Genomic DNA, 11,596 nt, shown 5'->3' on the forward strand with positions numbered 1-11,596 from the left:
CCACTACCTCAAAGATAGAAAGAAAGAAAGAAAGAAAGAAAGAAAGAAAGAAAGAAAGAAAGAAAGAAAGAAAGAAAGAATGGAGGGAAGGAAGGAAAGATTAGTGAAGAGAAGCAGCGCTGTGCATTGGTTCCTTGTTTTTAGGGAAAGGAGGTTGGGACAGGGGAGGTCGCTGTCTAAGAGGGCCTGGCTAGGTCCAGGGCCGAGCAAAGACCTAATGGCACCTGAGGCCCAGCCCTGCTGTCTCTAAATCAGCCCTATAGGCCACTTTGAACTGGCTTCGGGCAACTGGGCTTCCAGGAACTGAGCCCAGCCCTGCCCTCCAGCCTTGCCCATGTTAGACTGAGCACCGCACCCTACAATTCTGGACAGACACCTGCTTCTCTTCTAGGAGGCTCTCCTCCCGCTCCCCAATACTGGGGATTGAACATGGAGCCTTCACACTGACCTACACCTCCAACCCTTTTAAATGTTTTATTTCGGGATGGGGTCTCACTAAGACTTGGGTCAAATTTTCAGTCCTCTTACCTCAGCCTCCTAGAGTGTAGGGATTATAGGCATTTGCTACCACACCCAGATCTGCATTTTTTTGGTAGCTATGCAGCAGAGATGGCCCAGAGCAGGCATCACTCCAACCTGGAGGCCTGGTCACTTCCACCCTTCCCAAGCACCCCCTGCTTCTTTTTTTTTGGTAGTGTTGGGAATGGGACCCAGGACCTTGTACATGCTAAGTAAGTGCTCTACTACTGACCTACATGCCCAACCTAATATTTAACTCCTTTTCATGTGTCCAGGGCTGTGGATTTCAAGGAGCCGTCAGGGCCTTCCTGTGCCTGGTCTCCGTACCCAGCTCCCTCCCCTCTGCATGATACTCTATGCAGGCAAGGGGGCCCACCTGCCTTTTGTCCTGCTCCATGAGCATTTAGGACTCCACGCCAAAAGGTCTCCCCCAGGAGAGTGCCACAAGCACAGTGATGACCTGGGGTGGTGGCAGTGGTATGATTCTGCCCTAGGGGACATGTGGCCTGCTGGAGCTTGGGAGTCACCTATCAGCTCTGCTCTTGTTCACCCATCAAGAACAACTTGTAACTGAACAACTTAGCAAGACCTTACCTCAACACAAAAAAGGGCTGGGAGTGTAGTTAAGTGCAAAAGCCCTGGATTCAAACCCCAGGACTGCAAAAAAGAAAGAGAGAGAGAGAGAGAGAGTACCTGTGATGTCACACTCAAGGAAACACAAGCCAGACTCAGCTGGCTGCTCCTGCCCTGAATGACACCAGTTGACTCTGTAACACCCTTACAGATGTGGCCCACTGTGTGTCGCATGGGAGTTGCTGACTGCTATGCGTCCTCTGTCCCTCCTGTCCTAAACACACAGAGACAGGTGTGGGCCAGCTAAGCCCATGCCTGCATCCAGCCCCAGGATGCCACCAGAGGTGCGGCACTCCAGGGCTAGACCAGCAGAGAGACCCAGCTCTAGATGACGGGCCCAGTAGGTGGCTCTGGAGCCTGGCCTCCAGGTGCTCCCACAGAAGCAGCTGAGGACTCCCCCCCCCGCCCCCCAGTGTGCTGTCTTATTGCTGGGGCTGACACAGTAAAACAAATCAAATCAGCTGTCTAAAGGTCAGGAATTTGTCTTTGTACAATTCTGACAGCCAGGAGTCCAAGGCGCAGGTGTTGGCACAGGTGGTCTTCCTAAGGCCTCCACACTGACGTGTAAGACCTTTGCGAGTCTTCTCCTGGTAACTGTGTCCCCCCTGCCTCTCCTAGGATGCCAGTCACACTGGATCAGGGCCATTCTAAGAACCGCCTGTGAACTTCATCACCTGTTCAAAGCCTGTCTCCACACATGGTCACATTCAGAGGTCCTGGGGATTACAGCCTCCACATAGGAATTGAGGGGGAATGAAATTCAGTCCACAACAGGTGCCCACTCAGGAAATTATCTTCCCAGCAGCAAGAGGGTTAAAGCAGAAGCTGGGGTGGGGTGGGTGGGGGAAGGTGTCTGCATTAAGCAGATTATGGGCAAAGCACTGGCCGAGGGGGCTGGGGCTCAGCTATAATTAGAGAAATTATAGCCGGGGCTGCAAATAGCTGACGCTCCCTGCCTTGTAGTTAGGGTGGGACTGTGCTGATGCTCCGGGAGTTTGGATTTGCCGCTGCTGGGGAGGAAAAGCGGGGGAACCCCCAATGGGTTCAGAGATGATTGCAGTGGGTCTGTATTGCACATCCTTGCAAGAACAAGGACCATTCTTAGCAATCAGACTGTACAGAAAATGCCAGCATCACTCTGAAGGGACACAGATATTGCGAAGTGCCCAAAAGAATCCTGTGGAGGGCCTTCACCCGCATCAAAGTAGAGCTCGGTCTCCTTGGAAAGAGAAAGAAGGGGCTCCAGGTAGACAAATGTTGGGGAAACAGAAAGGAACTGGCTCCCATATGCATGATCTATAGTCACATACAGAAGAGGGTCAAGGGTGTCACACAGGAATTCCAGTACACGATGAGGTCTGTGTGCGTCCTGTGGAAATCTGGAATTCTTTGGGTGAGAAATATACCACTGGCTTTGGATGAGGGCAGGGATTGCTTATTTAATATCTCAAACCCAGAAAGATAAATTAATCCTAGAAAATAAAATGATACTGAACTTATTTCACAGTTAGCTGCTTCAATTCAGCCACATCAGTTTTTAAGAAAGGGGTATCAGAGAGGTGTGGTGGTGCACACCTGTGGTCCCAGCACTTGGGAGGCTGAGGCAGGATCACTGCAAGTTCCAGGCCAGCCGGGGCTACACAGTGAGACCCTGTCTGACAAAATAAAATAAAACAAAACACACAAAAAACCAAATAAACAAGGATATCAGAAAGCTTTTGGATGGCATCTATGTTTCTGAAAAGGGGACAGTTCAGCAGTCTGATGAATAAGATATGAGAGTTATCCAGCTACAGAGACAAGATTCTAATTATGAAACCAATTTGCGATATTTTAATGATGCAGTAAGAGACTTGTGTTAATTTGGGACTTCATTCTTAATCATTTCCAACTATTTGGCAATAGATTAGGGTGGGGGCCTACAGCTCTCTGATGGGGGTGGGGCCCTATAGATTGGGGACAGAGCTGAGCCCCAGGCAGCCAAGGGACAGGAATTCCAGCTTCCTCCTAAAATAGGAGATTAGCGGGTGGCAAAAGCTGGGGTTAGGACTTGACATGAATTTTTGGCAGGTGAGGGTCAAAACTCAGCCCATGACACACAATCTACAGGTCCTAGACCCAGATGCTCTCAGCCTGAGAGTAGATAAAATCGGAAGCCCCTGCCCACAGAAGCTGCCTGCCTCCTACCACTCCAGGAAGACGGGAGCTTGGCTTGTCTCTGTGCCCTAGCTCTGGGTTCAGATCCTGACCTACAATATAAAACTTCATGGATAGGAGGATCCAAACGGTGTTAATGAAGTGTGAAGACAGAGCAGATATTGCAAACTACTGAACAGTACATGTATCGGTGGGTGCATTTTTCTTTTGTTTTCCTTTTTTAAAGAAAAACTAGTATGTATTAATGATTGTTTAAAATAAAGAAGTATTTTTCAAATCCCAGTTCCAACCTGTGATGCAAACAGCGGGCAGATCGCTTCTCAGGAGCTCAGCATCCCCACCTACGAGGCGGGGTGTTACTGCCTCCCGAAGAGAGAGCTGGAGACCCAGGTGGCCTCGCTCTGTCACTGGTTCTCTGACTTCCGGGGCCTTGGAAGCTTTTACTCTCTCATGAAGTATCAAAGGGTCCAAAGGGCTTTCCTTCATATGCATTTTCTTCCTCAATATTGGCTGCGTTAGAAATGAAATCTGCCAGTCGTGTTGGCACACACCAGTCAGCCCAGCTACTCAGGAGGCTGAGGCAGGAAGATCACAGGTGTGGGCAACTTAGTGAGACCTTGTCTCAAAATAAAGAGTGTAACAGGCTGGAGATGTAGCTCAGAGTAGGAGCACCCTGTGTTTGACTCCTAGTACCACCGGTAAATAAATAAAACCGAGCAAACTGACATTTTATTTATTAACTCATTTAAAAATAGCACAAGAAACCACTACAGACTAACATAAATCATAGTTTTTATGGAAAAAAAACTCTATTCTCTAAACCAATATGATGTTACTGAGAAAAACAAAAAACATTGTTTTATATTAGTGTGAATCTCTTTGATAAATTCCGGCTTCATAGAAACCAGCTGGATTCTCACATCTCGTTCCGCCTTTGGTCTTTTGTCTTTGTTGTGACAATTGCAGCATAGAAATAAAAACTTGAGACTCGAGGAACCGCACTTTGAGAACTGCTGGCTCCCACGAAGCCCCAGCACCTGTCTCAGGCAGGCATGGGCCCCACCAACATGCACCCCCTTCCACTCCCTGTGAGCAGTGCTGGGAAGGGCGTCCCTGGCCTGGGTCCTCTTGGGAAAGTCAGGACTGCACAGTGTCTGACACTAAATCAGCAGCACATGTGTGGCCTCACACCTGGCCCAGAGATGGCAACCAGGGACAGGAGCAGAGGCCGCAGGTAGGAGGTGGAGGTGGGAGAAGATGGAATCAACTCAGAAGAGCAAACTGACTTGCCAAAAATATCTGTAAGTTAAGGAGGAGCCCCCAGCCCAGCCCACAAGCCTCTCCCAACTCACCTCTGTGGCCAGGCAGGCACAGGCACCGCGCCAGGACTGAGACCAGGTTACCGGACCACTTAAGAAGTGTCTTTCAATGCTCAGACACTCAAATGTTCAAGAAAATTCGCACTTTGTGGATACAGTCAAAGTAAATCATTTTCCCTGTTTGTCCTTCTCCTCCACCCCGCTTAGTGATGGGTGATGGAAGCAAATAAGCAAAATTTTTCATAGACCAGACAAAAACAAGTCAAACAGTAAAGGTAGCGTGGTGTGGGTACAGAGCACAGCATGGGAAACCTGAGGGGCCAGCACCCAATCTGGCGCTGTCCCCTGCTACCCTCCTCCGCTGAATAACAGGGAACTTCTTCCTCAGAGGGGTGCACCTGCTTCCACCGAGACATTTAGTTCTCACAGCTGTGGAAAGCAGGAAGTGCAAGGTGTTGGACTCAAGGAGCTGTAGTTCGTATCTCAGCAAGGTTGCTCTTTCTGGGTCGCAAGTGGCCACCTTGGGTCCCCACATGGCAGAACAGAGGCTGCAAGCCCTCCTGTGTCTCTTCCTGGAAGAGCACCAATCCCACCGCGCCCCCTGGTGATTTCATCCATCCCAATTACATCCCCAGGGTGCATCTTCAAATACCATCACCTTGGGAGTTGGGGTTTCCACATAGGAATTTGGGGGCACACAAACATTCAGTCTATGGCACTTTCCAAGGCTCCTTCTCCATACACACACACACACACACACACACACACACACACACACACACACACACGGAACCCAGGAAGCTGCTGGGCTGCAAGGCTCCTGCAAGGAATAGAGTGGGGCTGGATCGAAGAGGCAGCTACTCTTGCAAGGGGAGGTCCTGCCAGTCTATAGCACCATTAGGACTGTCATTGTTTGCCAGAGATGAGCTCGGAATGCAATGCGGAGCAGAGCAGCGCCTGTCCTTTCAGTCCCTTGTCATTGTGCCTCGGTCTTGGCCCTTGCAAACACACACGCCCTTTCCCCTGTCTCACCCCCACTCCAACGGGAGTGCCCCTCCACGTGGAAAGTCTGCAAGCAATTAGAAGAAACCTTGCTTTGGTTTGGTTTCCAGGCAGGGAGGAGGGAGGAGAGACTTGCTATGTAACCGTGAGACGTCTGTCGTCCTGCCGAGCTCTTTGTATGAGATATTTCATCTTCACACAATCTCTTGAAGTGGACGGCATGATCCCCATCTCACAGAGCAGGAAACGGGGGAGCCATGAGGCCAAGATCAAGTGCTGTCCACTCCCCCAGACGTGCACTTGCCACCACATCACACTCCTAGAGGAGCCAAGGGCTCCCACAAAGGGCAGAAGACTGCGGGAGATGGGAGGAGGAAGGAAGCAGAAGGGATGTCTAGCTGACGGTCCTGACCCAAAATGGCCACTCTCAGGACGTCCCTTCAGTTCAGTGGGGTGGAGCAACCTGCCCCAATAAGCCTCAGACATCCCCAGGACTTGGTTGCTGTAAAACATGTTCTCGCTCCGGAGAGGTCGGTGATATGATCCCAATCTCCCCACCCCACTCCCCGGGTGCTGGGCCCCAGGATGAGGGCAGTCGTGCAGCCTGCTCGGTGGGGTTGTTGCTGTAGTCAGATCTGAGGCTCACAGGGTCATTTTCACCTGCTGTGGACACAGAGGGAGCCCGCTTTCTACAGGGCTGGAGTCTCCAGGGCAAGCCCAGCTGCCTCGGGGTATAAAGACTTACCCACCTTTCAGGGAGAGGCCCCATCTGCAAAGCTACACCTGTTGGCAAAACATCTTTTCATGCTGACTTTTTATAGCTGGTGTTTTGATATACAGGCTGCTGCCTGCGGTTGCATGTATCTGTAATTTGTGGATTTCAACAGGATGCTCCATCAGAGACAGAAGCAAGTTGTTTGCAAAATGTGCAAGTCAAATAAATTAATGGACCATTAAACAGAGCCTCCCCCTTCCAGAGAGTCAGAAAGAACAATCCTGATCTATAAACCTGCAGGTGTTCACAGCTTCATACAAAACCACATTGCACACCCCCAATGCGTGTATGCTCTCATAGAGAAGCCGGCGGGGGACACCTTTTGGGATCTTCTCCATCAACTCTCACCTCCTGGTGCCCAAACCCTTGTGGAAGGGCTTCCCTTGGTGTGGGTTGGACCAAAAGACTTGCTTCTAACAAAGAGAATACACACCCATAAAAAGATGTCACTTCTGGGATTAAATTGTAAAAAAGCCTGCAGCTTCATCCTGCCTGCTCCAAGCTGGCTCTCTTCTAGCTTGAGGGAAGCTGCCTATCACATCCTGAGCTCTCCAAGAGGAGGCTCACACAGCAGGAAGCTGACTATGACCAGCAACCAAGCCATATAAGTGAGCTCAGAAGCAGACTGTCCTCAACTCAAGCCATCTAATGAGACACAGCCCCAGTGGATAGCCTGGGATATGACAAGCTTTATGTGAGACCTTGAGGCAGAGGTGCTCAGCTAAGCTGTGCCCACATTCTTGACCCACCAAAACTGTTGTTTAAGGCTCTAATTTTAGGATTATTTGTTACACAGCAGTAGCTAACTAACGCATATAGACACATGATGTATGGACAAGTTTGACTCACATCCATTCTTATACATATAGTCACAAATAAGATGTACATCTAAAAACATCCAAGCACAGATTTCAGCATCAAAATTTCAGGTTCTGTTGTTGTATTGTGATTGTTTTAACAGTCCAAACTTCCAAATTCTTTCAAAGTCAGAGGAATTTATTCAGTGTGAGGCAGACAGAAGGGAGAGGAAAAATAGCACTTGCTCTCAGGTTTTGAGGCCAGGAGGTCCAGTTTTCCTGACTTACCTATGATAACTCTTCCTTTTTCATGTAAAAGGTAGCCTATCTGGGAGAACTTAAGTGCCAGCCAAACAGTATCTATCCTACTTATTGTGGGGTACTATTTCTAATTCAAGCTTTTAAATTGTTTATTGTTGCTGTGATTTGGCACTGGGAATAGAGCCCAGAGTCTTGACCATGCTAGGCAAGCACTTTAGCACCATTAAGCCATCTGGGCATGGCGGTACACATCTATAATCCCAGCCACTCAGAAAGCTGAGGCAGGAGGATTACAAGTTTGAGGCCAGCTGGGCAATTTAGCAAGACCCTATCTCAAAATAAAATTAAAAGAGCTGGAGATGTAGCTCAGTGTTCCCTGAGTTCAATCCCTAGTGCCAGGGGCAGCAGGGTAGGGGATGGAGGATCTCTTATTTAATTTTGTTTATTTATTTTTAAATTATTTATTTATTTATTTATGCCAGGGATTGAACTCAGGACCTTGCACTTGCAAGGCAGGCAAGGGCCGCTGAGCTAAATCTCTGCCACTCTTATTTTATTTTATTATTTTATTTTTTTGGCTTTTTGAGATAGAGTCTTCCTATGTAGTTCAGATGGGTCTTCAACTATGTAGACCAGGTTGGCCTTGAACTCATGGCAATCCTCCTGCCTCAGGTGCTAGAATTACAGGCATGAGTCACTCCCAGGTGCTAGAATTACAGGCATGAGTCACCACACCTGGTTTGGAGGATCATTTTGGCTTGAATAATTTAAAAGCATGAAAAGAATCTGCCCACAAAACAGACTCCTCAGCACAATATTTCATTAAATTCCAACCCAAGCCCCAATACCAGCAAGCCACCTGTCTCCCCTTGGCCAACAGGCAGAAGTGTCAAAATGGGGGAAAAGTCTGGATTTATTTGTTCTTTCTCTGGCCCAAAGCGATTACCCTATGCCACCCTGCTCACCTTGAGGATCAACTGCACACCTCTGGTGCGACCCACTTACTTGTCCTCTCTCCGTGGGGTACAAATGCATATGCATCGCCCTGAAAGTCATTTCTTTAAAAGGCAGGAGTAACAACGTGACTGTGGTCTGCCTCCAAAACAGCGCCAGCACCCCCAGGAGCAGAGCCGGCTGGGGAGTCTGCTCAGCTAGGCATGGCTTGACGCTCAGAAGCAGCTTGGAAGCTGGCCTTATGGGATGGGACAGCTGGCCTGGTGCAGGTAGAAGCAACAAAAGATGCAACTGGGTGCAGGGCAGCCAGCGTTCAGTGGGTTGAGAGGCCAGAGCTGGGGGCTTTGTCCAAATCATAGTGGCACAAAAGAGAAACATGGGAGGGGACAGATCAAAAGCCACCTACACGGAGAGGGGGCCTTCAGCTGCACCTGGGGAGCCCGTGCAGAGACTGAAGTTCATCCTGAAGATTCGGACCTGGGCCCTTCCCACCACCATGCTGGGCTGAATATGGGTACAATGGTTGGTGCTGCCGCCCTTATCTACAGCGCAAGAGGCCCCACAAACACCCTCAGAACATCCGGGGCCTCTGTGCTTACCCCAGACCTGCCACAGTGGGGAGGGAGGGGCCACGGCCCAGAGCAGGGCTGGGATGCAAAGTAAGTCCAGAGAATGCAGCTCTCTTCTTTGGGGAAAAAAAAAAAGAGAGAGAGAGAGGCAGACAAAGCTCCCATTTCTCCGCGGGAGGAATTTTCTAAAGCATTCTCCTGGCCTCTTCCGGAAAGGGCATTTCCAGGTCCCCCAGCTTCCTGGAATGAAGTGTTTCAAAGCCCTGGGCCAGACAGCCTTCCTCCCCACACCTTGCTCCTCAGAGCACAAGAGGCGGAGTCCACCCGCAACTGCACACTGCGAGATTGTTTGGTGTCCTGCAGGCCAGTAAATAATTCAGGAGGACCCCCCCCCCGTTTTAATTAATCCACCCAGAACTTCAGCAGCAGAAATGCACAATCACTCCAGCCAGGCCAGGAGGCACGTGCCGCGTTAGCCAGCGCTTGATGGCCCCGCCAAAGAATCTCGAACCACACCGCAAGGATGAGGCCTGAGCCCAAGCTAGACAGACGTCCTGAGGCGTTCAAACCGCCTTTCCCGCCCCCCCTCGCCCTCCAGGCACGGAGTAAAGAGGAGGAGGCCAGGTCACGCAGGCATGCAGAGGGGTCAGTGCGCTCACGAGCACCCGAGTGCTGGACAGGAGAAGCAGGAAAGGCCTCCTCCACCCAGTGCAGCTCCCGCCAGTGCTCTGGTCGATCTTCCCATTGCCCTCCGAGGCCCAGATGGTGCGGCTGAGAAATGCCTCCAAGACGTGGAGCCGGGTTTAGCCGCTCACAGCCCAGGAACACCTGAGCCCCACCACTCTCCTTGTCCAGGGTCGGCCTGCGGTGCCCCTGTGCTCCAGATGGGGGCGCTGCCCTACGGGGAGGGGAGAGATGGCCCGGCGGCCCAACACGTGGAGGAGAGGAAGAGGAAGCTGAGGCCTGAGAGCAGAGGCTACCCTGGCTATGCTGGAGGCGGAGGGACCCTTAGGAAGGCAGGCTTAGTCCAGGCAGGGCAGAAAGAAGAGGGACCCCAGGGGGGCGAGGCACGGATGGGGGCTGCTTTTCGGGGCAGTGTGGGACCTGGGGAAGGTGGCACGGAGGGAGAGCAAGGTGTAGGGGCCTTGGCGAATGTCGTGGTTTGGGGCATATTGCAAGGGGAACAATATAATACAGGGCACATAATGTATAAGATTATTTATAATAGTCACCCAAGAAATCATATACAAGAGAGTGCAGGAAATCTGTAAACACACTAAAGACCAAAGAATCCAGCTGAGGGCCTGGATCCCACCATAATGCCCTGCATAAGTCCAGCTGAAGACCTAGAGCCCATAACAGTGTCACCCATGAGTCTAGCTGGAGGCCTAGAGCCCATGACATCTAATGTAGGCCTGTTTCACAGATCTGCACTGGGAAGGCCCAAAGGTCAGTGGTGGAATCTAGAAAGTCTGTGTCAGCAGGATGAAGGATCTGTGCTAGCAGGCTGAGGGATCTGCACTGGAGCCAGGAAGTGAAACTCAAAGTAAGAACCTGAAAAGTACCACAGCCGTCCTCAGCAACAGTGAGGTCTCGAGCTTCTCCAATGATCAGGACAGCCAAATTCCCATCAGGAAAGCCAACACGACAAGATTCTCCAGGAGACTGAGCAGTGCACTATATTCCCTTCTGGAGCCAGGAAGCGATGCTCAGAGTGAGGACCAGAGCTCCCCCAAAGTGAACTGAAGCCATTCGCAGCAACAACAAGGTCCTGAGCCTCTTGGAAGATGAAAACAGCCAAGTTCATCAGGAAAGTCAGCATGAAAAGCTCCTCCAAGAAAACCAACAGCTCCTTACAGCTTCTCTGCTTCCAAAAGGCTTCCAACAGTTTCTACCAGCTCCCAACAGCCTAACTCCTTCTTCTCCAGTTCTGCCTCTTATGCTGCTGGCAGCAGTCCTCAGGTAGAAGACTGGAAGTGATGCTCAGGTGATGCTCAGATGCTCAGGTGGGCCTCCCACACCCAGCACCACACTTACTCGGTTCAGCTGGGTGTGAAGCTGACCACCAGTTGTCAATCCACCACAGTCCACTACAGCAAAGAACAGTCTCTGCATCCACCTTGCAGAACCTGTGAACGGGCCCTCATGCAGAAAGTTTCTTTGCACATGCAATTGAGTTAAGGGGGGTGAGACTAAAAGCCAAGCTGGATCATTCAGATGGATTTCAACCCAGTGGAAAGTGTCTATAGCGAAGGGCAGGGGGACATGGAGGAGATAGGAGTGATTTTGCCACAAACAAGGCAGACAACAAGCCAGAGAGGCAAAGATGGTTCCTCCCCCGGGGCGTTTGGAGGGGACACGGCTCTGCAACACCTGACTCTGGATGCCTGCCTTCCAGAGCCCGTGGACAGAATGAGCCTAGGGGCTTAGGCCACCATGTGGAGGAAGTCACTGCAGCTGCAGGAATCTAACACCTCCAGTGTGGAGCTTCCTGAGGCCAGGACTCAGTCAACATCAAATAACAAGGAAGAAGGAGCCTCACTCTGCTGGCCCAGGAGCAGCACGGGGCTGAGGATAGACCTTCGGGACAGCTCAGAGCTAGGAAGGAAG

The sequence above is a fragment of the Chinchilla lanigera genome, unplaced genomic scaffold (assembly GCF_000276665.1).
Source record: "Chinchilla lanigera isolate Chin_1 unplaced genomic scaffold, ChiLan1.0 scaffold00105, whole genome shotgun sequence".
In the NCBI taxonomy this organism is placed as follows: Eukaryota; Metazoa; Chordata; class Mammalia; order Rodentia; family Chinchillidae; genus Chinchilla; species Chinchilla lanigera.